General features: G+C 42.9%; 27 non-coding genes across 27 annotated transcripts; 14 read left to right on the top strand and 13 right to left on the bottom strand.

The window, feature by feature from the left end:
* Positions 1-3610: 3610 nt before the first annotated feature.
* On the bottom strand, positions 3611-3683 carry trnar-ccu (transfer RNA arginine (anticodon CCU)). The gene has a single exon. It is a non-coding gene; the product is annotated as a tRNA-Arg (tRNA).
* A 134-nt stretch (positions 3684-3817) lies between these two features.
* On the top strand, positions 3818-3929 carry trnal-caa (transfer RNA leucine (anticodon CAA)). The gene is made up of 2 exons: positions 3818-3855; positions 3884-3929. It is a non-coding gene; the product is annotated as a tRNA-Leu (tRNA).
* Positions 3930-5150: 1221 nt separating this feature from the next.
* On the bottom strand, positions 5151-5223 carry trnar-ccu (transfer RNA arginine (anticodon CCU)). The gene has a single exon. It is a non-coding gene; the product is annotated as a tRNA-Arg (tRNA).
* A 134-nt stretch (positions 5224-5357) lies between these two features.
* On the top strand, positions 5358-5469 carry trnal-caa (transfer RNA leucine (anticodon CAA)). The gene is made up of 2 exons: positions 5358-5395; positions 5424-5469. It is a non-coding gene; the product is annotated as a tRNA-Leu (tRNA).
* Positions 5470-6899: 1430 nt separating this feature from the next.
* trnal-caa (transfer RNA leucine (anticodon CAA)) lies at positions 6900-7011 on the top strand. Its single transcript has 2 exons — positions 6900-6937; positions 6966-7011. It is a non-coding gene; the product is annotated as a tRNA-Leu (tRNA).
* A 1223-nt stretch (positions 7012-8234) lies between these two features.
* On the bottom strand, positions 8235-8307 carry trnar-ccu (transfer RNA arginine (anticodon CCU)). Its single transcript has one exon. It is a non-coding gene; the product is annotated as a tRNA-Arg (tRNA).
* A 134-nt stretch (positions 8308-8441) lies between these two features.
* Positions 8442-8553, top strand: trnal-caa (transfer RNA leucine (anticodon CAA)). Its single transcript has 2 exons — positions 8442-8479; positions 8508-8553. It is a non-coding gene; the product is annotated as a tRNA-Leu (tRNA).
* A 2747-nt stretch (positions 8554-11300) lies between these two features.
* Positions 11301-11373, bottom strand: trnar-ccu (transfer RNA arginine (anticodon CCU)). The gene has a single exon. It is a non-coding gene; the product is annotated as a tRNA-Arg (tRNA).
* A 108-nt stretch (positions 11374-11481) lies between these two features.
* trnal-caa (transfer RNA leucine (anticodon CAA)) lies at positions 11482-11593 on the top strand. Its single transcript has 2 exons — positions 11482-11519; positions 11548-11593. It is a non-coding gene; the product is annotated as a tRNA-Leu (tRNA).
* A 1221-nt stretch (positions 11594-12814) lies between these two features.
* trnar-ccu (transfer RNA arginine (anticodon CCU)) lies at positions 12815-12887 on the bottom strand. The gene has a single exon. It is a non-coding gene; the product is annotated as a tRNA-Arg (tRNA).
* Positions 12888-13021: 134 nt separating this feature from the next.
* On the top strand, positions 13022-13133 carry trnal-caa (transfer RNA leucine (anticodon CAA)). Its single transcript has 2 exons — positions 13022-13059; positions 13088-13133. It is a non-coding gene; the product is annotated as a tRNA-Leu (tRNA).
* Positions 13134-14356: 1223 nt separating this feature from the next.
* trnar-ccu (transfer RNA arginine (anticodon CCU)) lies at positions 14357-14429 on the bottom strand. The gene has a single exon. It is a non-coding gene; the product is annotated as a tRNA-Arg (tRNA).
* A 134-nt stretch (positions 14430-14563) lies between these two features.
* Positions 14564-14675, top strand: trnal-caa (transfer RNA leucine (anticodon CAA)). Its single transcript has 2 exons — positions 14564-14601; positions 14630-14675. It is a non-coding gene; the product is annotated as a tRNA-Leu (tRNA).
* A 1229-nt stretch (positions 14676-15904) lies between these two features.
* Positions 15905-15977, bottom strand: trnar-ccu (transfer RNA arginine (anticodon CCU)). The gene has a single exon. It is a non-coding gene; the product is annotated as a tRNA-Arg (tRNA).
* Positions 15978-16085: 108 nt separating this feature from the next.
* trnal-caa (transfer RNA leucine (anticodon CAA)) lies at positions 16086-16197 on the top strand. The gene is made up of 2 exons: positions 16086-16123; positions 16152-16197. It is a non-coding gene; the product is annotated as a tRNA-Leu (tRNA).
* A 1221-nt stretch (positions 16198-17418) lies between these two features.
* Positions 17419-17491, bottom strand: trnar-ccu (transfer RNA arginine (anticodon CCU)). Its single transcript has one exon. It is a non-coding gene; the product is annotated as a tRNA-Arg (tRNA).
* Positions 17492-17625: 134 nt separating this feature from the next.
* trnal-caa (transfer RNA leucine (anticodon CAA)) lies at positions 17626-17737 on the top strand. Its single transcript has 2 exons — positions 17626-17663; positions 17692-17737. It is a non-coding gene; the product is annotated as a tRNA-Leu (tRNA).
* Positions 17738-18946: 1209 nt separating this feature from the next.
* trnar-ccu (transfer RNA arginine (anticodon CCU)) lies at positions 18947-19019 on the bottom strand. The gene has a single exon. It is a non-coding gene; the product is annotated as a tRNA-Arg (tRNA).
* A 134-nt stretch (positions 19020-19153) lies between these two features.
* Positions 19154-19265, top strand: trnal-caa (transfer RNA leucine (anticodon CAA)). Its single transcript has 2 exons — positions 19154-19191; positions 19220-19265. It is a non-coding gene; the product is annotated as a tRNA-Leu (tRNA).
* A 1203-nt stretch (positions 19266-20468) lies between these two features.
* On the bottom strand, positions 20469-20541 carry trnar-ccu (transfer RNA arginine (anticodon CCU)). Its single transcript has one exon. It is a non-coding gene; the product is annotated as a tRNA-Arg (tRNA).
* A 108-nt stretch (positions 20542-20649) lies between these two features.
* Positions 20650-20761, top strand: trnal-caa (transfer RNA leucine (anticodon CAA)). Its single transcript has 2 exons — positions 20650-20687; positions 20716-20761. It is a non-coding gene; the product is annotated as a tRNA-Leu (tRNA).
* Positions 20762-21982: 1221 nt separating this feature from the next.
* On the bottom strand, positions 21983-22055 carry trnar-ccu (transfer RNA arginine (anticodon CCU)). Its single transcript has one exon. It is a non-coding gene; the product is annotated as a tRNA-Arg (tRNA).
* A 108-nt stretch (positions 22056-22163) lies between these two features.
* trnal-caa (transfer RNA leucine (anticodon CAA)) lies at positions 22164-22274 on the top strand. The gene is made up of 2 exons: positions 22164-22201; positions 22229-22274. It is a non-coding gene; the product is annotated as a tRNA-Leu (tRNA).
* Positions 22275-24960: 2686 nt separating this feature from the next.
* trnar-ccu (transfer RNA arginine (anticodon CCU)) lies at positions 24961-25033 on the bottom strand. The gene has a single exon. It is a non-coding gene; the product is annotated as a tRNA-Arg (tRNA).
* Positions 25034-25167: 134 nt separating this feature from the next.
* Positions 25168-25279, top strand: trnal-caa (transfer RNA leucine (anticodon CAA)). Its single transcript has 2 exons — positions 25168-25205; positions 25234-25279. It is a non-coding gene; the product is annotated as a tRNA-Leu (tRNA).
* Positions 25280-26502: 1223 nt separating this feature from the next.
* On the bottom strand, positions 26503-26575 carry trnar-ccu (transfer RNA arginine (anticodon CCU)). Its single transcript has one exon. It is a non-coding gene; the product is annotated as a tRNA-Arg (tRNA).
* Positions 26576-26683: 108 nt separating this feature from the next.
* trnal-caa (transfer RNA leucine (anticodon CAA)) lies at positions 26684-26795 on the top strand. The gene is made up of 2 exons: positions 26684-26721; positions 26750-26795. It is a non-coding gene; the product is annotated as a tRNA-Leu (tRNA).
* Positions 26796-27411: the final 616 nt, after the last annotated feature.

Consider the following 27411-nt stretch of genomic DNA (forward strand, 5'->3'; position numbering starts at 1 on the left):
AAGTGCAGGTAGAGGTGAGCTCAAACTGGTTTATTAACAAAAGAAAACAAAGGCAAACAACATCACAAACATATGACACTACATGAGACTAGACTAACTTGACTATGACAATGACTTTGACTAACAGACTTGACCATAAACTTTGACTAAACAGATAGGGTTGCCACAAGACACAACAGTTCAAAACATACAAAACGATCCAGCACAGGAGAGAACACACTCAGGCCTTAAAACTAAACAAGACAACGAGGGAAGGACAGGTGAGTGGAGTTAACCAATAATGAATTATTAACGAGGAGACAAGGGACACAGCAGCTCACTACCCAAACAAACACACAGCAGCGCACTACCCAAACAAAAAGGCCATGTGCTGCCACACAAAGCATGGGTACCGCTACGATCCTGCCAGATGACCATGAACGAATAACTACGACAGACTGGCAGGATCATGACAACTTAAATCTGATCATTCAGTTCTGACCACTAAAAGTTTTTTCCTCTTTTGAAGATTGCAACAAATGTGGTGGAATTTCTTCTCTGGACAGAATCCTCGAAACCCTTCCTTTCACTCTTCACAAAACAATGGGTGACGTCACAGACACTACTTCCATATTTTTTTACAGTCTATGGTTTAAAGGCATTTTACGTGTTTGAAAATAAATACCCCAGGCAATGTGCTTCTACATGGGAATTCCTGTAGTCTGTCATTTTCCAAATGGATGAATCCTCTGCTGTTCGATTCCTTTGTACATCTTTGTTCGCGAGGAGTAACTTTAATAAATGAAGTATTTTTAGTCAAATACTTCCCATACTGTGAAACTTAGAACTGTTCTGTAAAAAACTTTACACATCTGTAAATGATTTTACTTTTATTGAACAATAACATTGATTCTTTTCCTACACTGCCACTGTAGTTTTGTTTATGTACATTTCAGTATTTCATTTATATCCTGTAAAATTACAAAATCTGTCTTAAATTTAAACAATCGATTCAACCTGTTACATTGTTACTTCAGTGTGCATAATTTATGATATTTAATAAATATATTTATACTTGATGTCGGTAAGCAGTCCTTTAAATGATTTGGAAACTGCCAACTGTAAAAATTTAATATTTGTTTGTAGTTATTTTGCAGTCAAATAAACTTTATTTGGTGTTCACAATGGTCTTGATTTACAATAAAGCACATGATAAAAATAACCCAGCAAGAATAACCCAAACGTAGAATATTAATCCCATAAATTAACCTTTTGCATATCGTTAAAATGTACAGAACAAAGGAAATGTAAAATTGTGAATCGGACGATAGGTGCTTCTTAGTTCAACATCCTTCTCTTGCTTTTTTCTTCCTCATCCACTTTCCTCTTCTTCATCTTCTTTGCGCCAGACAAAGTGCCTTCTTTTCATTACAATCAGTTTACGCTACTGTATGTGATTGACCGACACAACGAGCAAGTACATTTTATTTTCATGCACGGCAGGGCCCCCCTAGTAGCCACTGGGGCCCTATGCAACTGCTTTGCTTAATAGGTAGGGGTGGCACTGTGTACATATGTCAGTGAGAAATGTACATTGAAATGTTTAGTGTGAGGCTTAGGCATTCACAGCAGTTTTCAACAAATATAAACAATTAAAAGGATAAAACAGAAATAAAAATAAAATTGAATATAAAATGAGAAAATACAGAGAAAAGAATAAAACTAAAATATACATTTAATGAGTTTGCATTAACAAGTAATCAATAGTAAATGAGAGAAAGCATATTTTGCTTGCTTTACGAGGGGAGGACTCTGAATATTACCCAGAGTACCCCCCACCCCTTTTAAATGACTCTGATAGATGTACCAGAAGAGAGCGAGGTGATGGAGTGGAAGAGGGAAGCTGCAAATCTCTCATGGGAGAAGTGAGGGACGGCCATATATAGAGACCTCTTCGTGCTAATTGGTTGGATTACATTTCTATGCTCCTCCTGAACTTAGTTAAATAAACTTCATTATTCAGTATTTACAATTAACAATTGTATAAATCTTATGATTAAAAATGCATGATTATTAGAAAAACATACCAATGAAACCCCACCCCTAACCCCGATGTCACAAGTGAGAGGAAATTTCAACACAATCTCATGGCAATTTACCTTTGACCATATAATGAAAACAATTGTGCTTCTATGTATACATTTGCTTGTATAGACCCACATTTGGCAGACTTACAGTGCATTTCAATGTGTCCATTTGATCAGTATGTGTGTAATTTCTGTATTAAACACACAACCCTAGTCTTGCCCTATCAGTTGAGCTACATGAATGTTGTATGAGCACCTAATGTTACATAACACACAAAAGACAGTTATAATACCAGTCAAAACTACTTTGATTTGGTTCGGTATACAATGCCTTTAGTGGCCAGACATCTTTCCATTGTGTTGAGTTTTAATTTTATTGTGCTGTGAACTTTGGTTCTCAATATGCATTTGCTCAGCAAAGTATGCCACAGTATTCTTCACATTAAATTAGCATAAATAGAGTAATAACTTATTACATACATACAAAACTGACTTGAGCTCACACAAAACATAATGCCCTTTAATGTAATTGTATGTTAAGCAATGGGTGGATCTGAATGTGCCAATTTCAGACTCTCTCTACTAGAAATGTGGGGCCTCATTTACAAAATGCTGCGTAGAAAACGTCCTAAATTTGATCTTACAATCATTTCTCAAAAGCGCTCACGTGTGATTCATAAAACGAAAGTACCCATAGAAAACACGCGTACGCCTCACTTTTAGACGAGAAATCTAGAAAACGTAAATAAGCTTGAAATTGTGTGCAGCTGGACATTTGCAGAATTTTAATCAATGCCTAATTAATGCCACTGCCATATAAAAGAGCGCCTGTCGATGTTTAAATCCTTTTAGAGCAGCAAAAAATTGCTTATAATTCCAAAAACCTACAGCAATCGGACAAGGAAAAGCGCGTGCGCCTGCTCAGACCCTGACATGGCTCTAGGCACCTTTCCACGTCAAAGACAGTTTTAATAAATATGGACTTTGCCGTGGATTTGGGAACGCACACTTAACTGTCAAATCTGTGCGTACGCGTGCTTTATAACTGAGGATGCAGGTCTCTTGGATAGGCTTGTAATTAGGAAAAAAGTACAGTTGGCTTTCCGACTCATGGTGAAACGACATAACGTCTTGTTAACGTTTACCCAGAGCCATGCAGGCTTTTAACTAAAGGACACCTAGCAGAGGATGGTTTCGATCCATCGACCTCTGGGTTATGGGCCCAGCACGCTTCCGCTGAGCCACTCTGCTTACACCTGTGCTGGGCACGACTCACCTACAGTCCCTAGCTAAGCAGGCCACTCTGATGTAGAATGTTGGCACCATGACAAGGATGCAGGTGTCTTCAATAAACTTGTAAGAAAGAAAAAAGTACAGCTGCCTTTCCAATAACAGTGAAACGGCATAACTGTCTGCCAGCGGTTTCTCAGAGCCGGAGCCATGGAAGCATTTAAAAAAAGGTCTCTTAGCAGAGGATGGTTTCAATCCACTGACCTCTGGGTTATGGGCCCAGCACGCTTCTGCTGCGCCACTCTGCTGAAGCACACCCCAGAGGGGACTCGAACCCACAATCCCTGGCTTAGGAGGCCAGTGCCTTATCCATTAGGCCACTGGGGCATGGGGTCTTGATCGTGGACTCTGTTCTGTTGGACCATCAACAAACACAGACATGCTACAATGGATTGCATTACATGTTGGGAGAACAGAGAACTGACATGACTTTGGACACAGTACGTCTGTTTTAGCCAAATGTCAGAATGGCCGAGCGGTCTAAGGCGCCAGACTCAAGGATGTTCTACCTTCTCAGTTTGTGAGGTATCTGGTCTCCCAATGGAGGCGTGGGTTCAAATCCCACTTCTGACAGAAGTTTTTTGGCGATGCATTGAAACTATCATTGTTTCCTCTTCTGGATGCCTTTGTGCAAATCTCATTTACAACAAGTTTTCAATTAAGCGATTCCCTAAAAGTAAGCACTGTCATAAATTGGAATATCTGAAAGCGCCAATTTCAAACTTTCTCCTATGAACAAATCTCATTTTCCACTTCATGCTCTGAATTAATTTGTTTATTAACATCACTTATGCAATGGGTGGATCTGAATGTGCCAATTTCAGACTCTCTACTAGAAATGTGGGGCCTCATTTACAAAATGCTGCGTAGAAAACGTCCTAAATTTGATCTTACAATCATTTCTCAAAAGCGCTCACGTGCGATTCATAAAACGAATGTACCCATAGAAAACACGCGTACGCCTCACTTTTAGACGAGAAATCTAGAAAACGTAAATAAGCTTGAAATTGTGTGCAGCTGGACAGTTGCAGAATTTTAATCGATGCCTAATTAATGCCACTGCCATATAAAAGAGCGCCTGTCGATGTTTAAATCCTTTCAGAGCAGCAAAAAATTGCTTATAATTCCAAAAACCTACAGCAATCGGACAAGGAAAGGCGCGTGCGCCTGCTCAGACCCTGACATGGCTCTAGGCACTTTTCCACATCAAAGACAGTTTTAATAAATATGGACTTTGCCCTGGATTTGGGGACGCACACTTAACTGTCAAATCTGTGCCTACGCGTGCTTTATAACTGAGGCTGCAGGTCTCTTGGATAGGCTTGTAATTAGGAAAAAAGTACAGCTGGCTTTCCGACTCATGGTGAAACGACATAACGTCTTGTTAACGTTTAGCCAGAGCCATGCAGGCTTTTAACTAAAGGACACCTAGCAGAGGATGGTTTCAATCCATCGACCTCTGGGTTATGGGCCCAGCACGCTTCCGCTGCGCCACTCTGCTTACACCTGTGCTGGGTACGACTCACCTACAGTCCCTAGCTAAGCAGGCCACTCAGATGTAGAATGTTGGCACCATGCCAAGGATGCGGGTGTCTTGAATAAACTTGTTAGAAATAAAAAAGTACAGCTGCCTTTCCAATAACAGTGAAACGGCATAACTGTCTGCCAGCGGTTTCTCAGAGCCGGAGCCATGGAAGCTTTTAAGAAAAGGTCTCTTAGCAGAGGATGGTTTCGATCCATCGACCTCTGGGTTATGGGCCCAGCACGCTTCCGCTGCGCCACTCTGCTGAAGCACACCCCAGAGGGGACTCGAACCCACAATCCCTGGCTTAGGAGGCCAGTGCCTTATCCATTAGGCCACTGGGGCATGGGGTCTTGATCGTGGACTCTGTTCTGTTGGACCATCAACAAACACAGACATGCTACAATGGATTGCATTACATGTTGGGAGAACAGAGAACTGACATGACTTTGGACACAGTACGTCTGTTTTAGCCAAATGTCAGAATGGCCGAGCGGTCTTAGGCGCCAGACTCAAGGATGTTCTACCTTCTCAGTTTGTGAGGTTTCTGGTCTCCCAATGGAGGTGTGGGTTCAAATCCCACTTCTGACAGAAGTTTTTTGGCGATGCATTGAAACTATCATTGTTTCCTCTTCTGGATGCCTTTGTGCAAATCTCATTTACAACAAGTTTTCAATTAAGCAATTCCCTAAAAGTAAGCACTGTCATCAATTGGAATATCTGAAAGCGCCAATTTCAAACTTTCTCCTATGAACAAATCTCATTTTCCACTTCATGCTCTGAATTAATTTGTTCATTAACATCACTTAAGCAATGGGTGGATCTGAATGTGCCAATTTCAGACTCTCTCTACTAGAAATGTGGGGCCTCATTTACAAAATGCTGCGTAGAAAACGTCCTAAATTTGATCTTACAATCATTTCTCAAAAGCGCTCACGTGTGATTCATAAAACGAATGTACCCATAGAAAACACGCGTACACCTCACTTTTAGACGAGAAATCTAGAAAACGTAAATAAGCTTGAAATTGTGTGCAGCTGGACAGTTGCAGAATTTTAATCGATGCCTAATTAATGCCACTGCCATATAAAAGAGCGACTGTCGATGTTTAAATCCTTTTAGAGCAGCAAAAAATTGCTTATAATTCCAAAAACCTACAGCAATCGGACAAGGAAAAGTGCGTGCGCCTCCTCAGACCCTGACATGGCTCTAGGCACTTTTCCACATCAAAGACAGTTTTAATAAATATGGACTTTGCCCTGGATTTGGGGACGCACACTTAACTGTCAAATCTGTGCGTACGCGTGCTTTATAACTGAGGCTGCAGGTCTCTTGGATAGGCTTGTAATTAGGAAAAAAGTACAGCTGGCTTTCCGACTCATGGTGAAACAACATAACGTCTTGTTAACGTTTACCCAGAGCCATGCAGGCTTTTAACTAAAGGACACCTAGCAGAGGATGGTTTCGATCCATCGACCTCTGGGTTATGGGCCCAGCACGCTTCCGCTGCGCCACTCTGCTTACACCTGTGCTGGGTACGACTCACCTACAGTCCCTAGCTAAGCAGGCCACTCAGATGTAGAATGTTGGCACCATGCCAAGGATGCGGGTGTCTTGAATAAACTTGTTAGAAATAAAAAAGTACAGCTGCCTTTCCAATAACAGTGAAACGGCATAACTGTCTGCCAGCGGTTTCTCAGAGCCGGAGCCATGGAAGCTTTTAAGAAAAGGTCTCTTAGCAGAGGATGGTTTCGATCCATCGACCTCTGGGTTATGGGCCCAGCACGCTTCCGCTGCGCCACTCTGCTGAAGCACACCCCAGAGGTGACTCGAACCCACAATCCCTGGCTTAGGAGGCCAGTGCCTTATCCATTAGGCCACTGGGGCATGGGGTCTTGATCGTGGACTCTGTTCTGTTGGACCATCAACAAACACAGACATGCTACAATGGATTGCATTACATGTTGGGAGAACAGAGAACTGACATGACTTTGGACACAGTACGTCTGTTTTAGCCAAATGTCAGAATGGCCGAGCGGTCTTAGGCGCCAGACTCAAGGATGTTCTACCTTCTCAGTTTGTGAGGTTTCTGGTCTCCCAATGGAGGTGTGGGTTCAAATCCCACTTCTGACAGAAGTTTTTTGGCGATGCATTGAAACTATCATTGTTTCCTCTTCTGGATGCCTTTGTGCAAATCTCATTTACAACAAGTTTTCAATTAAGCAATTCCCTAAAAGTAAGCACTGTCATCAATTGGAATATCTGAAAGCGCCAATTTCAAACTTTCTCCTATGAACAAATCTCATTTTCCACTTCATGCTCTGAATTAATTTGTTCATTAACATCACTTAAGCAATGGGTGGATCTGAATGTGCCAATTTCAGACTCTCTCTACTAGAAATGTGGGGCCTCATTTACAAAATGCTGCGTAGAAAACGTCCTAAATTTGATCTTACAATCATTTCTCAAAAGCGCTCACGTGTGATTCATAAAACGAATGTACCCATAGAAAACACGCGTACACCTCACTTTTAGACGAGAAATCTAGAAAACGTAAATAAGCTTGAAATTGTGTGCAGCTGGACAGTTGCAGAATTTTAATCGATGCCTAATTAATGCCACTGCCATATAAAAGAGCGACTGTCGATGTTTAAATCCTTTTAGAGCAGCAAAAAATTGCTTATAATTCCAAAAACCTACAGCAATCGGACAAGGAAAAGTGCGTGCGCCTCCTCAGACCCTGACATGGCTCTAGGCACTTTTCCACATCAAAGACAGTTTTAATAAATATGGACTTTGCCCTGGATTTGGGGACGCACACTTAACTGTCAAATCTGTGCGTACGCGTGCTTTATAACTGAGGCTGCAGGTCTCTTGGATAGGCTTGTAATTAGGAAAAAAGTACAGCTGGCTTTCCGACTCATGGTGAAACAACATAACGTCTTGTTAACGTTTACCCAGAGCCATGCAGGCTTTTAACTAAAGGACACCTAGCAGAGGATGGTTTCGATCCATCGACCTCTGGGTTATGGGCCCAGCACGCTTCCGCTGCGCCACTCTGCTTACACCTGTGCTGGGTACGACTCACCTACAGTCCCTAGCTAAGCAGGCCACTCAGATGTAGAATGTTGGCACCATGCCAAGGATGCGGGTGTCTTGAATAAACTTGTTAGAAAGAAAAAAGTACAGCTGTCTTTCCAATAACAGTGAAACGGCATAACTGTCTGCCAGCGGTTTCTCAGAGCCGGAGCCATGGAAGCTTTTAAGAAAAGGTCTCTTAGCAGAGGATGGTTTCGATCCATCGACCTCTGGGTTATGGGCCCAGCACGCTTCCGCTGCGCCACTCTGCTGAAGCACACCCCAGAGGGGACTCGAACCCACAATCCCTGGCTTAGGAGGCCAGTGCCTTATCCATTAGGCCACTGGGGCATGGGGTCTTGATCGTGGACTCTGTTCTGTTGGACCATCAACAAACACAGACATGCTACAATGGATTGCATTACATGTTGGGAGAACAGAGAACTGACATGACTTTGGACACAGTACGTCTGTTTTAGCCAAATGTCAGAATGGCCGAGCGGTCTAAGGCGCCAGACTCAAGGATGTTCTACCTTCTCAGTTTGTGAGGTTTCTGGTCTCCCAATGGAGGCGTGGGTTCAAATCCCACTTCTGACAGAAGTTTTTTGGCGATGCATTGAAACTATCATTGTTTCCTCTTCTGGATGCCTTTGTGCAAATCTCATTTACAACAAGTTTTCAATTAACCTCTTGAAAAGCACCCCCATTCTGGCCTGAAACCATGAAAATACCTACTTTCACTAAAAGGGCTGTTTTTACTAAACCATTTATAGTATAAGCATAACTGTGGTATCATTAGATAGAAGACACTTTGAGCTTCGTTTTCCATGTTTCAAAATTATTTTAAGATTAAAAAAAAAAAAGTTAGAGAGGCTGAAGTACATTGTAATAAAAAATTTTTTGCATAACATCTTTTTTAACACTAAAAATCTTAATGATAAATATATGTGTGAAACCTATAAATGCAATGAGGCCAAAGCCACAAGTCTAAAGAAGTTATATTTCACGTTTGAAGTCAATAGACCCAAAAATGAGGTTCTTGCAAGAGTTTTTGTAAGACTAGTGCCTTTTCTAAGTGCCAGTCAGCCACAAAATAAAAGTCTTTTGTTTACATGCATACACGTTCGTTCTTTTTATTGTTTATCCTTATATAAGCGTATAAAATGCCGTATCCACACCAGGAAATAAAGCTTCACACAAAGATCGTTGAATTCGTGTTCTAATTGGCTACACGTTCTGTCTATCAATATTTTCCATGAAGTCATTGGAGGAACGCGCGAGTCAGATGACGTCACGATATTAGACAGCCCTGTTTGGATATTATGTATTATACTCCCGCCTACTTGTACAATCAAGTTCGAGCGCTGGTTTTGAACGCGAGTGTGCTCTCATATACAAGTGTTACGATGTAAATAGTCCTCAGATTGTATATTATAATCTATTACAAGACGTGCATCTGAAATCTGATGTAAACAATGGAAAATATATCCATATTTCACGGATTATACGCATTTGTGGACAAAACTGGTCATTGGATGTACTTTGTTGGAGAGTTTTTATGGGTTATTCACACATCTGAAACAGACTGGATTCGATTCGCGTTCCTTATACCAGCACAAAGGTAAGGAGTCAGTTTATATTATGCATGTTGTTATCTGGACTTCTGTAATAAAATACTATATTTATGATACTAGAGCAATTTTATCTCAAAACGGACACCATACACTGACGCTAAACCCTTAGACCTTTTAAACGATGTATAGTAGTGTTATTATTATTATTGTTTATACACAGTAGGCTATTTATATATTGTTAGCAGCATTAAAAAAAACTGACGTCCTTCCGTCCGCGAGCTAGTGCGCGTCGAGAGGTTAAGCGATTCCCTAAAAGTAAGCACTGTCATCAATTGGAATATCTGAAAGCGCCAATTTCAAACTTTCTCCTATGAACAAATCTCATTTTCCACTTCATGCTCTGAATTAATTTGTTCATTAACATCACTTAAAGGAGCATTTCACCCTTAGAAACATTAATCTTTATTGAAAGTGTGTCATATTTGTAGTCGAAATGTAACTTACATTTCAAATTTGGTGCCTATTTGACCGAGAAAAGGGGTGTTTGTAGTCTCACCCCCTCAGCAAAGATATGGGACTTCCTTCTTTCAATGATGCAAAATGATGATTTTTACATCATTGAAAGAAGGAAGTGCAACACTGAAATCTGTATTTCTCCTGTCTCAGCGAAAACTGAGAAAATTATGCACAACCATTCAAAAACATGACTGGGGTTCTAACTACACAAAGGTTAATGCAAATTGGTGAAGTGTCCCTTTAAGCAATGGGTGGATCTGAATGTGCCAATTTCAGACTCTCTCTACTAGAAATGTGGGGCCTCATTTACAAAATGCTGCGTAGAAAACGTCCTAAATTTGATCTTACAATCATTTCTCAAAAGCGCTCACATGTGATTCATAAAACGAATGTACCCATAGAAAACACGCGTACACCTCACTTTTAGACGAGAAATCTAGAAAACGTAAATAAGCTTGAAATTGTGTGCAGCTGGACAGTTGCAGAATTTTAATCGATGCCTAATTAATGCCACTGCCATATAAAAGAGCGACTGTCGATGTTTAAATCCTTTTAGAGCAGCAAAAAATTGCTTATAATTCCAAAAACCTACAGCAATCGGACAAGGAAAAGCGCGTGCGCCTGCTCAGACCCTGACATGGCTCTAGGCACTTTTCCACATCAAAGACAGTTTTAATAAATATGGACTTTGCCCTGGATTTGGGGACGCACACTTAACTGTCAAATCTGTGCGTACGCGTGCTTTATAACTGAGGCTGCAGGTCTCTTGGATAGGCTTGTAATTAGGAAAAAAGTACAGCTGGCTTTCCGACTCATGGTGAAACAACATAACGTCTTGTTAACGTTTACCCAGAGCCATGCAGGCTTTTAACTAAAGGACACCTAGCAGAGGATGGTTTCAATCCATCGACCTCTGGGTTATGGGCCCAGCACGCTTCCGCTGCGCCACTCTGCTTACACCTGTGCTGGGTACGACTCACCTACAGGTCCATGGCCTAGCTAAGCAGGCCACTCTGATGTAGAATGTTGGCACCATGCCAAGGATGCGGGTGTCTTGAATAAACTTGTTAGAAAGAAAAAAATACAGCTGCCTTTCCAATAACAGTGAAACGGCATAACTGTCTGCCAGCGGTTTCTCAGAGCCGGAGCCATGGAAGCTTTTAAGAAAAGGTCTCTTAGCAGAGGATGGTTTCGATCCATCGACCTCTGGGTTATGGGCCCAGCACGCTTCCGCTGCGCCACTCTGCTGAAGCACACTCCAGATGGGACTCGAACCCACAATCCCTGGCTTAGGAGGCCAGTGCCTTATCCATTAGGCCACCGGGGCATGGGGTCTTGATCGTGGACTCTGTTCTGTTGGACCATCAACAAACACAGACATGCTACAATGGATTGCATTACATGTTGGGAGAACAGAGGTCTGTTTTAGCCAAATGTCAGAATGGCCGAGCGGTCTAAGGCGCCAGACTCAAGGATGTTCTACCTTCTCAGTTTGTGAGGTTTCTGGTCTCCCAATGGAGGCGTGGGTTCAAATCCCACTTCTGACAGAAGTTTTTTGGCGATGCATTGAAACTATCATTGTTTCCTCTTCTGGATGCCTTTGTGCAAATCTCATTTACAACAAGTTTTCAATTAAGCGATTCCCTAAAAGTAAGCACTGTCATAAATTGGAATATCTGAAAGCGCCAATTTCAAACTTTCTCCTATGAACAAATCTCATTTTCCACTTCATGCTCTGAATTAATTTGTTTATTAACATCACTTATGCAATGGGTGGATCTGAATGTGCCAATTTCAGACTCTCTACTAGAAATGTGGGGCCTCATTTACAAAATGCTGCGTAGAAAACGTCCTAAATTTGATCTTACAATCATTTCTCAAAAGCGCTCACGTGTGATTCATAAAACGAATGTACCCATAGAAAACACGCGTACACCTCACTTTTAGACGAGAAATCTAGAAAACGTAAATAAGCTTGAAATTGTGTGCAGCTGGACAGTTGCAGAATTTTAATCGATGCCTAATTAATGCCACTGCCATATAAAAGAGCGACTGTCGATGTTTAAATCCTTTTAGAGCAGCAAAAAATTGCTTATAATTCCAAAAACCTACAGCAATCGGACAAGGAAAAGTGCGTGCGCCTCCTCAGACCCTGACATGGCTCTAGGCACTTTTCCACATCAAAGACAGTTTTAATAAATATGGACTTTGCCGTGGATTTGGGAACGCACACTTAACTGTCAAATCTGTGCGTACGCGTGCTTTATAACTGAGGATGCAGGTCTCTTGGATAGGCTTGTAATTAGGAAAAAAGTACAGCTGGCTTTCCGACTCATGGTGAAACGACATAACGTCTTGTTAACGTTTAGCCAGAGCCATGCAGGCTTTTAACTAAAGGACACCTAGCAGAGGATGGTTTCGATCCATCGACCTCTGGGTTATGGGCCCAGCACGCTTCCGCTGCGCCACTCTGCTTACACCTGTGCTGGGTACGACTCACCTACAGTCCCTAGCTAAGCAGGCCACTCAGATGTAGAATGTTGGCACCATGCCAAGGATGCGGGTGTCTTGAATAAACTTGTTAGAAATAAAAAAGTACAGCTGCCTTTCCAATAACAGTGAAACGGCATAACTGTCTGCCAGCGGTTTCTCAGAGCCGGAGCCATGGAAGCTTTTAAGAAAAGGTCTCTTAGCAGAGGATGGTTTCGATCCATCGACCTCTGGGTTATGGGCCCAGCACGCTTCCGCTGCGCCACTCTGCTGAAGCACACCCCAGAGGGGACTCGAACCCACAATCCCTGGCTTAGGAGGCCAGTGCCTTATCCATTAGGCCACTGGGGCATGGGGTCTTGATCGTGGACTCTGTTCTGTTGGACCATCAACAAACACAGACATGCTACAATGGATTGCATTACATGTTGGGAGAACAGAGAACTGACATGACTTTGGACACAGTACGTCTGTTTTAGCCAAATGTCAGAATGGCCGAGCGGTCTTAGGCGCCAGACTCAAGGATGTTCTACCTTCTCAGTTTGTGAGGTTTCTGGTCTCCCAATGGAGGTGTGGGTTCAAATCCCACTTCTGACAGAAGTTTTTTGGCGATGCATTGAAACTATCATTGTTTCCTCTTCTGGATGCCTTTGTGCAAATCTCATTTACAACAAGTTTTCAATTAAGCAATTCCCTAAAAGTAAGCACTGTCATCAATTGGAATATCTGAAAGCGCCAATTTCAAACTTTCTCCTATGAACAAATCTCATTTTCCACTTCATGCTCTGAATTAATTTGTTCATTAACATCACTTAAGCAATGGGTGGATCTGAATGTGCCAATTTCAGACTCTCTCTACTAGAAATGTGGGGCCTCATTTACAAAATGCTGCGTAGAAAACGTCCTAAATTTGATCTTACAATCATTTCTCAAAAGCGCTCACGTGTGATTCATAAAACGAATGTACCCATAGAAAACACGCGTACACCTCACTTTTAGACGAGAAATCTAGAAAACGTAAATAAGCTTGAAATTGTGTGCAGCTGGACAGTTGCAGAATTTTAATCGATGCCTAATTAATGCCACTGCCATATAAAAGAGCGACTGTCGATGTTTAAATCCTTTTAGAGCAGCAAAAAATTGCTTATAATTCCAAAAACCTACAGCAATCGGACAAGGAAAAGTGCGTGCGCCTCCTCAGACCCTGACATGGCTCTAGGCACTTTTCCACATCAAAGACAGTTTTAATAAATATGGACTTTGCCCTGGATTTGGGGACGCACACTTAACTGTCAAATCTGTGCGTACGCGTGCTTTATAACTGAGGCTGCAGGTCTCTTGGATAGGCTTGTAATTAGGAAAAAAGTACAGCTGGCTTTCCGACTCATGGTGAAACAACATAACGTCTTGTTAACGTTTACCCAGAGCCATGCAGGCTTTTAACTAAAGGACACCTAGCAGAGGATGGTTTCGATCCATCGACCTCTGGGTTATGGGCCCAGCACGCTTCCGCTGCGCCACTCTGCTTACACCTGTGCTGGGTACGACTCACCTACAGTCCCTAGCTAAGCAGGCCACTCAGATTTAGAATGTTGGCACCATGCCAAGGATGCGGGTGTCTTGAATAAACTTGTTAGAAAGAAAAAAGTACAGCTGTCTTTCCAATAACAGTGAAACGGCATAACTGTCTGCCAGCGGTTTCTCAGAGCCGGAGCCATGGAAGCTTTTAAGAAAAGGTCTCTTAGCAGAGGATGGTTTCGATCCATCGACCTCTGGGTTATGGGCCCAGCACGCTTCCGCTGCGCCACTCTGCTGAAGCACACCCCAGAGGGGACTCGAACCCACAATCCCTGGCTTAGGAGGCCAGTGCCTTATCCATTAGGCCACTGGGGCATGGGGTCTTGATCGTGGACTCTGTTCTGTTGGACCATCAACAAACACAGACATGCTACAATGGATTGCATTACATGTTGGGAGAACAGAGAACTGACATGACTTTGGACACAGTACGTCTGTTTTAGCCAAATGTCAGAATGGCCGAGCGGTCTAAGGCGCCAGACTCAAGGATGTTCTACCTTCTCAGTTTGTGAGGTTTCTGGTCTCCCAATGGAGGCGTGGGTTCAAATCCCACTTCTGACAGAAGTTTTTTGGCGATGCATTGAAACTATCATTGTTTCCTCTTCTGGATGCCTTTGTGCAAATCTCATTTACAACAAGTTTTCAATTAAGCGATTCCCTAAAAGTAAGCACTGTCATCAATTGGAATATCTGAAAGCGCCAATTTCAAACTTTCTCCTATGAACAAATCTCATTTTCCACTTCATGCTCTGAATTAATTTGTTCATTAACATCACTTAAGCAATGGGTGGATCTGAATGTGCCAATTTCAGACTCTCTCTACTAGAAATGTGGGGCCTCATTTACAAAATGCTGCGTAGAAAACGTCCTAAATTTGATCTTACAATCATTTCTCAAAAGCGCTCACATGTGATTCATAAAACGAATGTACCCATAGAAAACACGCGTACACCTCACTTTTAGACGAGAAATCTAGAAAACGTAAATAAGCTTGAAATTGTGTGCAGCTGGACAGTTGCAGAATTTTAATCGATGCCTAATTAATGCCACTGCCATATAAAAGAGCGCCTGTCGATGTTTAAATCCTTTTAGAGCAGCAAAAAATTGCTTATAATTCCAAAAACCTACAGCAATCGGACAAGGAAAAGCGCGTGCGCCTGCTCAGACCCTGACATGGCTCTAGGCACTTTTCCACATCAAAGACAGTTTTAATAAATATGGACTTTGCCCTGGATTTGGGGACGCACACTTAACTGTCAAATCTGTGCGTACGCGTGCTTTATAACTGAGGCTGCAGGTCTCTTGGATAGGCTTGTAATTAGGAAAAAAGTACAGCTGGCTTTCCGACTCATGGTGAAACAACATAACGTCTTGTTAACGTTTACCCAGAGCCATGCAGGCTTTTAACTAAAGGACACCTAGCAGAGGATGGTTTCAATCCATCGACCTCTGGGTTATGGGCCCAGCACGCTTCCGCTGCGCCACTCTGCTTACACCTGTGCTGGGTACGACTCACCTACAGGTCCATGGCCTAGCTAAGCAGGCCACTCTGATGTAGAATGTTGGCACCATGCCAAGGATGCGGGTGTCTTGAATAAACTTGTTAGAAAGAAAAAAATACAGCTGCCTTTCCAATAACAGTGAAACGGCATAACTGTCTGCCAGCGGTTTCTCAGAGCCGGAGCCATGGAAGCTTTTAAGAAAAGGTCTCTTAGCAGAGGATGGTTTCGATCCATCGACTTCTGGGTTATGGGCCCAGCACGCTTCCGCTGCGCCACTCTGCTGAAGCACACTCCAGATGGGACTCGAACCCACAATCCCTGGCTTAGGAGGCCAGTGCCTTATCCATTAGGCCACCGGGGCATGGGGTCTTGATCGTGGACTCTGTTCTGTTGGACCATCAACAAACACAGACATGCTACAATGGATTGCATTACATGTTGGGAGAACAGAGGTCTGTTTTAGCCAAATGTCAGAATGGCCGAGCGGTCTAAGGCGCCAGACTCAAGGATGTTCTACCTTCTCAGTTTGTGAGGTTTCTGGTCTCCCAATGGAGGCGTGGGTTCAAATCCCACTTCTGACAGAAGTTTTTTGGCGATGCATTGAAACTATCATTGTTTCCTCTTCTGGATGCCTTTGTGCAAATCTCATTTACAACAAGTTTTCAATTAAGCGATTCCCTAAAAGTAAGCACTGTCATAAATTGGAATATCTGAAAGCGCCAATTTCAAACTTTCTCCTATGAACAAATCTCATTTTCCACTTCATGCTCTGAATTAATTTGTTTATTAACATCACTTATGCAATGGGTGGATCTGAATGTGCCAATTTCAGACTCTCTACTAGAAATGTGGGGCCTCATTTACAAAATGCTGCGTAGAAAACGTCCTAAATTTGATCTTACAATCATTTCTCAAAAGCGCTCACGTGCGATTCATAAAACGAATGTACCCATAGAAAACACGCGTACGCCTCACTTTTAGACGAGAAATCTAGAAAACGTAAATAAGCTTGAAATTGTGTGCAGCTGGACAGTTGCAGAATTTTAATCGATGCCTAATTAATGCCACTGCCATATAAAAGAGCGCCTGTCGATGTTTAAATCCTTTTAGAGCAGCAAAAAATTGCTTATAATTCCAAAAACCTACAGCAATCGGACAAGGAAAGGCGCGTGCGCCTGCTCAGACCCTGACATGGCTCTAGGCACTTTTCCACATCAAAGACAGTTTTAATAAATATGGACTTTGCCCTGGATTTGGGGACGCACACTTAACTGTCAAATCTGTGCCTACGCGTGCTTTATAACTGAGGCTGCAGGTCTCTTGGATAGGCTTGTAATTAGGAAAAAAGTACAGCTGGCTTTCCGACTCATGGTGAAACGACATAACGTCTTGTTAACGTTTAGCCAGAGCCATGCAGGCTTTTAACTAAAGGACACCTAGCAGATCATGGTTTCGATCCATCGACCTCTGGGTTATGGGCCCAGCACGCTTCCGCTGCGCCACTCTGCTTACACCTGTGCTGGGTACGACTCACCTACAGTCCCTAGCTAAGCAGGCCACTCAGATGTAGAATGTTGGCACCATGCCAAGGATGCGGGTGTCTTGAATAAACTTGTTAGAAATAAAAAAGTACAGCTGCCTTTCCAATAACAGTGAAACGGCATAACTGTCTGCCAGCGGTTTCTCAGAGCCGGAGCCATGGAAGCTTTTAAGAAAAGGTCTCTTAGCAGAGGATGGTTTCGATCCATCGACCTCTGGGTTATGGGCCCAGCACGCTTCCGCTGCGCCACTCTGCTGAAGCACACCCCAGAGGGGACTCGAACCCACAATCCCTGGCTTAGGAGGCCAGTGCCTTATCCATTAGGCCACTGGGGCATGGGGTCTTGATCGTGGACTCTGTTCTGTTGGACCATCAACAAACACAGACATGCTACAATGGATTGCATTACATGTTGGGAGAACAGAGAACTGACATGACTTTGGACACAGTACGTCTGTTTTAGCCAAATGTCAGAATGGCCGAGCGGTCTAAGGCGCCAGACTCAAGGATGTTCTACCTTCTCAGTTTGTGAGGTTTCTGGTCTCCCAATGGAGGCGTGGGTTCAAATCCCAGTTCTGACAGAAGTTTTTTGGCGATGCATTGAAACTATCATTGTTTCCTCTTCTGGATGCCTTTGTGCAAATCTCATTTACAACAAGTTTTCAATTAAGCGATTCCCTAAAAGTAAGCACTGTCATAAATTGGAATATCTGAAAGCGCCAATTTCAAACTTTCTCCTATGAACAAATCTCATTTTCCACTTCATGCTCTGAATTAATTTGTTTATTAACATCACTTATGCAATGGGTGGATCTGAATGTGCCAATTTCAGACTCTCTACTAGAAATGTGGGGCCTCATTTACAAAATGCTGCGTAGAAAACGTCCTAAATTTGATCTTACAATCATTTCTCAAAAGCGCTTACGTGCGATTCATAAAACGAATGTACCCATAGAAAACACGCGTACGCCTCACTTTTAGACGAGAAATCTAGAAAACGTAAATAAGCTTGAAATTGTGTGCAGCTGGACAGTTGCAGAATTTTAATCGATGCCTAATTAATGCCACTGCCATATAAAAGAGCGCCTGTCGATGTTTAAATCCTTTTAGAGCAGCAAAAAATTGCTTATAATTCCAAAAACCTAGAGCAATTGGACAAGGAAAAGCGCGTGCGCCTGCTCAGACCCTGACATGGCTCTAGGCACTTTTCCACATCAAAGACAGTTTTAATAAATATGGACATTGCCCTGGATTTGGGGACGCACACTTAACTGTCAAATCTGTGCGTACGCGTGCTTTATAACTGAGGCTGCAGGTCTCTTGGATAGGCTTGTAATTAGGAAAAAAGTACAGCTGGCTTTCCGACTCATGGTGAAACAACATAACGTCTTGTTAACGTTTACCCAGAGCCATGCAGGCTTTTAACTAAAGGACACCTAGCAGAGGATGGTTTCGATCCATCGACCTCTGGGTTATGGGCCCAGCACGCTTCCGCTGCGCCACTCTGCTTACACCTGTGCTGGGTACGACTCACCTACAGGTCCATGGCCTAGCTAAGCAGGCCACTCTGATGCCAAGGATGCGGGTGTCTTGAATAAACTTGTTAGAAAGAAAAAAATACAGCTGCCTTTCCAATAACAGTGAAACGGCATAACTGTCTGCCAGCGGTTTCTCAGAGCCGGAGCCATGGAAGCTTTTAAGAAAAGGTCTCTTAGCAGAGGATGGTTTCGATCCATCGACCTCTGGGTTATGGGCCCAGCACGCTTCCGCTGCGCCACTCTGCTGAAGCACACTCCAGATGGGACTCGAACCCACAATCCCTGGCTTAGGAGGCCAGTGCCTTATCCATTAGGCCACTGGGGCATGGGGTCTTGATCGTGGACTCTGTTCTGTTGGACCATCAACAAACACAGACATGCTACAATGGATTGCATTACATGTTGGGAGAACAGAGAACTGACATGACTTTGGACACAGTACGTCTGTTTTAGCCAAATGTCAGAATGCCCGAGCGGTCTAAGGCGCCAGACTCAAGGATGTTCTACCTTCTCAGTTTGTGAGGTTTCTGGTCTCCCAATGGAGGCGTGGGTTCAAATCCCACTTCTGACAGAAGTTTTTTGGCGATGCATTGAAACTATCATTGTTTCCTCTTCTGGATGCCTTTGTGCAAATCTCATTTACAACAAGTTTTCAATTAAGCGATTCCCTAAAAGTAAGCACTGTCATAAATTGGAATATCTGAAAGCGCCAATTTCAAACTTTCTCCTATGAACAAATCTCATTTTCCACTTCATGCTCTGAATTAATTTGTTTATTAACATCACTTATGCAATGGGTGGATCTGAATGTGCCAATTTCAGACTCTCTACTAGAAATGTGGGGCCTCATTTACAAAATGCTGCGTAGAAAACGTCCTAAATTTGATCTTACAATCATTTCTCAAAAGCGCTCACGTGCGATTCATAAAACGAATGTACCCATAGAAAACACGCGTACGCCTCACTTTTAGACGAGAAATCTAGAAAACGTAAATAAGCTTGAAATTGTGTGCAGCTGGACAGTTGCAGAATTTTAATCGATGCCTAATTAATGCCACTGCCATATAAAAGAGCGCCTGTCGATGTTTAAATCCTTTTAGAGCAGCAAAAAATTGCTTATAATTCCAAAAACCTACAGCAATCGGACAAGGAAAGGCGCGTGCGCCTGCTCAGACCCTGACATGGCTCTAGGCACTTTTCCACATCAAAGACAGTTTTAATAAATATGGACTTTGCCCTGGATTTGGGGACGCACACTTAACTGTCAAATCTGTGCCTACGCGTGCTTTATAACTGAGGCTGCAGGTCTCTTGGATAGGCTTGTAATTAGGAAAAAAGTACAGCTGGCTTTCCGACTCATGGTGAAACGACATAACGTCTTGTTAACGTTTAGCCAGAGCCATGCAGGCTTTTAACTAAAGGACACCTAGCAGATCATGGTTTCGATCCATCGACCTCTGGGTTATGGGCCCAGCACGCTTCCGCTGCGCCACTCTGCTTACACCTGTGCTGGGTACGACTCACCTACAGTCCCTAGCTAAGCAGGCCACTCTGATGCCAAGGATGCGGGTGTCTTGAATAAACTTGTTAGAAAGAAAAAAATACAGCTGCCTTTCCAATAACAGTGAAACGGCATAACTGTCTGCCAGCGGTTTCTCAGAGCCGGAGCCATGGAAGCTTTTAAGAAAAGGTCTCTTAGCAGAGGATGGTTTCGATCCATCGACCTCTGGGTTATGGGCCCAGCACGCTTCCGCTGCGCCACTCTGCTGAAGCACACTCCAGATGGGACTCGAACCCACAATCCCTGGCTTAGGAGGCCAGTGCCTTATCCATTAGGCCACTGGGGCATGGGGTCTTGATCGTGGACTCTGTTCTGTTGGACCATCAACAAACACAGACATGCTACAATGGATTGCATTACATGTTGGGAGAACAGAGGTCTGTTTTAGCCAAATGTCAGAATGGCCGAGCGGTCTAAGGCGCCAGACTCAAGGATGTTCTACCTTCTCAGTTTGTGAGGTTTCTGGTCTCCCAATGGAGGCGTGGGTTCAAATCCCACTTCTGACAGAAGTTTTTTGGCGATGCATTGAAACTATCATTGTTTCCTCTTCTGGATGCCTTTGTGCAAATCTCATTTACAACAAGTTTTCAATTAAGCGATTCCCTAAAAGTAAGCACTGTCATAAATTGGAATATCTGAAAGCGCCAATTTCAAACTTTCTCCTATGAACAAATCTCATTTTCCACTTCATGCTCTGAATTAATTTGTTTATTAACATCACTTATGCAATGGGTGGATCTGAATGTGCCAATTTCAGACTCTCTACTAGAAATGTGGGGCCTCATTTACAAAATGCTGCGTAGAAAATGTCCTAAATTTGATCTTACAATCATTTCTCAAAAGCGCTCACGTGCGATTCATAAAACGAATGTACCCATAGAAAACACGCGTACGCCTCACTTTTAGACGAGAAATCTAGAAAACGTAAATAAGCTTGAAATTGTGTGCAGCTGGACAGTTGCAGAATTTTAATCGATGCCTAATTAATGCCACTGCCATATAAAAGAGCGCCTGTCGATGTTTAAATCCTTTTAGAGCAGCAAAAAATTGCTTATAATTCCAAAAACCTACAGCAATCGGACAAGGAAAAGCGCGTGCGCCTGCTCAGACCCTGACATGGCTCTAGGCACTTTTCCACATCAAAGACAGTTTTAATAAATATGGACTTTGCCCTGGATTTGGGGACGCACACTTAACTGTCAAATCTGTGCCTACGCGTGCTTTATAACTGAGGCTGCAGGTCTCTTGGATAGGCTTGTAATTAGGAAAAAAGTACAGCTGGCTTTCCGACTCATGGTGAAACGACATAACGTCTTGTTAACGTTTAGCCAGAGCCATGCAGGCTTTTAACTAAAGGACACCTAGCAGAGGATGGTTTTGATCCATCGACCTCTGGGTTATGGGCCCAGCACGCTTCCGCTGCGCCACTCTGCTTACACCTGTGCTAGGTACGACTCACCTACAGTCCCTAGCTAAGCAGGCCACTCAGATGTAGAATGTTGGCACCATGCCAAGGATGCGGGTGTCTTGAATAAACTTGTTAGAAAGAAAAAAGTACAGCTGCCTTTCCAATAACAGTGAAACGGCATAACTGTCTGCCAGCGGTTTCTCAGAGCCGGAGCCATGGAAGCTTTTAAGAAAAGGTCTCTTAGCAGAGGATGGTTTCGATCCATCGACCTCTGGGTTATGGGCCCAGCACGCTTCCGCTGCGCCACTCTGCTGAAGCACACCCCAGATGGGACTCGAACCCACAATCCCTGGCTTAGGAGGCCAGTGCCTTATCCATTAGGCCACTGGGGCATGGGGTCTTGATCGTGGACTCTGTTCTGTTGGACCATCAACAAACACAGACATGCTACAATGGATTGCATTACATGTTGGGAGAACAGAGGTCTGTTTTAGCCAAATGTCAGAATGGCCAAGCGGTCTAAGGCGCCAGACTCAAGGATGTCTACCTTCTCAGTTTGTGAGGTTTCTGGTCTCCCAATGGAGGCGTGGATTCAAATCCCACTTCTGACAGAAGTTTTTTGGCGATGCATTGAAACTATCATTGTTTCCTCTTCTGGATGCCTTTGTGCAAATCTCATTTACAACAAGTTTTCAATAAAGCGATTCCCTAAAAGTAAGCACTGTCATAAATTGGAATATCTGAAAGCGCCAATTTCAAACTTTCTCCTATGAACAAATCTCATTTTCCACTTCATGCTCTGAATTAATTTGTTTATTAACATCACTTATGCAATGGGTGGATCTGAATGTGCCAATTTCAGACTCTCTACTAGAAATGTGCGGCCTCATTTACAAAATGCTGCGTATAAAACGCCCTAAATTTGATCTTATAATCATTTCTCAAAAGCGCTCACGTGCGATTCATAAAACGAATGTACCCATAGAAAACACGCGTACGCCTCACTTTTAGACGAGAAATCTAGAAAACGTAAATAAGCTTGAAATTGTGTGCAGCTGGACAGTTGCAGAATTTTAATCGATGCCTAATTAATGCCACTGCCATATAAAAGAGCGCCTGTCGATGTTTAAATCCTTTTAGAGCAGCAAAAAATTGCTTATAATTCCAAAAACCTACAGCAATCGGACAAGGAAAAGCGCGTGCGCCTGCTCAGACCCTGACATGGCTCTAGGCACTTTTCCACATCAAAGACAGTTTTAATAAATATGGACTTTGCCCTGGATTTGGGGACGCACACTTAACTGTCAAATCTGTGCCTACGCGTGCTTTATAACTGAGGCTGCAGGTCTCTTGGATAGGCTTGTAATTAGGAAAAAAGTACAGCTGGCTTTCCGACTCATGGTGAAACGACATAACGTCTTGTTAACGTTTAGCCAGAGCCATGCAGGCTTTTAACTAAAGGACACCTAGCAGAGGATGGTTTCGATCCATCGACCTCTGGGTTATGGGCCCAGCACGCTTCCGCTGCGCCACTCTGCTTACACCTGTGCTGGGTACTGTAAGGGGGTGAAATTTATATCCCCCATCCATCCGTTTGGCCCAATGGCGAAGTCCAAACCGCATGGGAAGGATTGATAGCGCGTTCGGTCTTTTCCGGAGCTTTGCAGATGACGTTTTGGCGTTACGTAATTTAGGTATATTTATCTCTAATCTGACTCCAAAGACAAAGATTTAGTTTATATTATATTACAAATTTGATTGATTATTACTTTTAAAGCTTACAGAATTTAGATGGATGTTTGTTTATTTATTCTGATAAAGCTCTGGTATTACACTCGTTCATTCGGTTCTCACAGTCGCACATGATCCTAGTACGGGCCTCATAATTAATATACTGGTCAACGGTCATAAGCGAATCAGTGTTGGTCGCTGCCAGAGGTTGGACTATACGCTTAAGCGGCCGCTTTCTGCGTGCTCAACTTTAAACATACTTTATTTAGTCCCCTTAGAGGTGACACTTAATTATTACAATTATTATTTCTAATCAAGATTAATGAATAGAATAACATTGAAATAAACAGAGGTTGAGGCTGACCCTATTTAGAGTAATCAGAAATGTTACTCTAAACGGAAACACAGCCTCCACGCTTCTAAGTACACTTAAACTAACGCCAATTGCTAGTCGTATCTCTCAAATCCTCAGCTGATGTATTATTCACTATCTAACTGGGATTGGGCCGATCCTACCCTGATTTCAGTCCTTACGGTAACTACGGATACAACGATATTACTTGCAGTGTCAACATTTACCGAGCAACACAGAATAAAATCAAATATAACAATTTATTAACCAGGTAGGTAAAACATAATTCAGAAGCCAATTTACATTCCAATTCGAATACGAAAATCAAATGAAAACCCATTGCATACCTGGTAATGAGATGAAGATCTGGTTACAGATTCCTCAAAGAAAAATAACAATACATGATGCTGTGCAAGGACAGCATCATGGGGGTGCATTTCTCGATATTGAAAGTCCCGCCTAAATCTTCTACACATCTCCTTAAATAACCAGAGAACAAAGCACATAGGAATTTGGTACTGATTGGTTGTTGGTAAAACTAAGGGCTGTCCTTAATCTGTATACAGTGGGTGATTGGTTTATGCTTAGAAAGGGAGGTGTCTATCAACATTGAATGAAGTTTCACATATACTTTAACATTGAATTCTGTTGTTATATGAGTGAGACCTGTAACCACTTGCAATGAGACATTCCAATAGAAAACAAATAAGATACAGATTTTAGATTCTTTGTGCATGTAGCATTTCATATACAGTTTGCTTTTAGAGAAAAGAATACAAATGTATGACACCCTAAAGGTGTGTCTTTGAAACCCAAATGTGTCTCAGTGGGAAGTCCACTGTGAATCGTGGAGAGAGGCTTTTCTCGCGCACTCACTTTGCCCCCATACAGTGTCCTTTGGGGAGGTGCTATCTTATTTAGGAAATTATCTTACAGTACGACTCACCTACAGTCCCTAGCTAAGCAGGCCACTCAGATGTAGAATGTTGGCACCATGCCAAGGATGCGGGTGTCTTGAATAAACTTGTTAGAAAGAAAAAAGTACAGTTGCCTTTCCAATAACAGTGAAACGGCATAACTGTCTGCCAGCGGTTTCTCAGAGCCGGAGCCATGGAAGCTTTTAAGAAAAGGTCTCTTAGCAGAGGATGGTTTCGATCCATCGACCTCTGGGTTATGGGCCCAGCACGCTTCCGCTGCGCCACTCTGCTGAAGCACACCCCAGATGGGACTCGAACCCACAATCCCTGGCTTAGGAGGCCAGTGCCTTATCCATTAGGCCACTGGGGCATGGGGTCTTGATCGTGGACTCTGTTCTGTTGGACCATCAACAAACACAGACATGCTACAATGGATTGCATTACATGTTGGGAGAACAGAGAACTGACATGACTTTGGACACAGTACGTCTGTTTTAGCCAAATGTCAGAATGGCCGAGCGGTCTTAGGCGCCAGACTCAAGGATGTTCTACCTTCTCAGTTTGTGAGGTTTCTGGTCTCCCAATGGAGGCGTGGGTTCAAATCCCACTTCTGACCGAAGTTTTTTGGCGATGCATTGAAACTATCATTGTTTCCTCTTCTGGATGCCTTTGTGCAAATCTCATTTACAACAAGTTTTCAATTAAGCGATTCCCTAAAAGTAAGCACTGTCATCAATTGGAATATCTGAAAGCGCCAATTTCAAACTTTCTCCTATGAACAAATCTCATTTTCCACTTCATGCTCTGAATTAATTTGTTCATTAACATCACTTAAGCAATGGGTGGATCTGAATGTGCCAATTTCAGACTCTCTCTACTAGAAATGTGGGGCCTCATTTACAAAATGCTGCGTAGAAAACGTCCTAAATTTGATCTTACAATCATTTCTCAAAAGCGCTCACATGTGATTCATAAAACGAATGTACCCATAGAAAACACGCGTACACCTCACTTTTAGACGAGAAATCTAGAAAACGTAAATAAGCTTGAAATTGTGTGCAGCTGGACAGTTGCAGAATTTTAATCGATGCCTAATTAATGCCACTGCCATATAAAAGAGCGACTGTCGATGTTTAAATCCTTTTAGAGCAGCAAAAAATTGCTTATAATTCCAAAAACCTACAGCAATCGGACAAGGAAAAGCGCGTGCGCCTGCTCAGACCCTGACATGGCTCTAGGCACTTTTCCACATCAAAGACAGTTTTAATAAATATGGACTTTGCCCTGGATTTGGGGACGCACACTTAACTGTCAAATCTGTGCGTACGCGTGCTTTATAACTGAGGCTGCAGGTCTCTTGGATAGGCTTGTAATTAGGAAAAAAGTACAGCTGGCTTTCCGACTCATGGTGAAACAACATAACGTCTTGTTAACGTTTACCCAGAGCCATGCAGGCTTTTAACTAAAGGACACCTAGCAGAGGATGGTTTCAATCCATCGACCTCTGGGTTATGGGCCAAGGACGCTTCCGCTGCGCCACTCTGCTTACACCTGTGCTGGGTACGCCTCACCTACAGTCCCTAGCTAAGCAGGCCACTCAGATGTAGAATGTTGGCACCATGCCAAGGATGCGGGTGTCTTTAATAAACTTGTTAGAAAGAAAAAAGTACAGCTGCCTTTCCAATAACAGTGAAACGGCATAACTGTCTGCCAGCGGTTTCTCAGAGCCGGAGCCATGGAAGCTTTTAAGAAAAGGTCTCTTAGCAGAGGATGGTTTCGATCCATCGACCTCTGGGTTATGGGCCCAGCACGCTTCCGCTGCGCCACTCTGCTGAAGCACACTCCAGATGGGACTCGAACCCACAATCCCTGGCTTAGGAGGCCAGTGCCTTATCCATTAGGCCACTGGGGCATGGGGTCTTGATCGTGGACTCTGTTCTGTTGGACCATCAACAAACACAGACATGCTACAATGGATTGCATAACATGTTGGGAGAACAGAGGTCTGTTTTAGCCAAATGTCAGAATGGCCGAGCGGTCTAAGGCGCCAGACTCAAGGATGTTCTACCTTCTCAGTTTGTGAGGTTTCTGGTCTCCCAATGGAGGCGTGGGTTCAAATCCCACTTCTGACAGAAGTTTTTTGGCGATGCATTGAAACTATCATTGTTTCCTCTTCTGGATGCCTTTGTGCAAATCTCATTTACAACAAGTTTTCAATTAAGCGATTCCCTAAAAGTAAGCGCTGTCATAAATTGGAATATCTGAAAGCGCCAATTTCAAACTTTCTCCTATGAACAAATCTCATTTTCCACTTCATGCTCTGAATTAATTTGTTTATTAACATCACTTATGCAATGGGTGGATCTGAATGTGCCAATTTCAGACTCTCTACTAGAAATGTGGGGCCTCATTTACAAAATGCTGCGTAGAAAATGTCCTAAATTTGATCTTACAATCATTTCTCAAAAGCGCTCACGTGCGATTCATAAAACGAATGTACCCATAGAAAACATGCGTACGCCTCACTTTTAGACGAGAAATCTAGAAAACGTAAATAAGCTTGAAATTGTGTGCAGCTGGACAGTTGCAGAATTTTAATCGATGCCTAATTAATGCCACTGCCATATAAAAGAGCGCCTGTCGATGTTTAAATCCTTTTAGAGCAGCAAAAAATTGCTTATAATTCCAAAAACCTACAGCAATCGGACAAGGAAAAGCGCGTGCGCCTGTTTAGACCCTGACATGGCT

Source organism: Paramisgurnus dabryanus, chromosome 13 (genome assembly GCF_030506205.2).
Source record: "Paramisgurnus dabryanus chromosome 13, PD_genome_1.1, whole genome shotgun sequence".
In the NCBI taxonomy this organism is placed as follows: Eukaryota; Metazoa; Chordata; class Actinopteri; order Cypriniformes; family Cobitidae; genus Paramisgurnus; species Paramisgurnus dabryanus.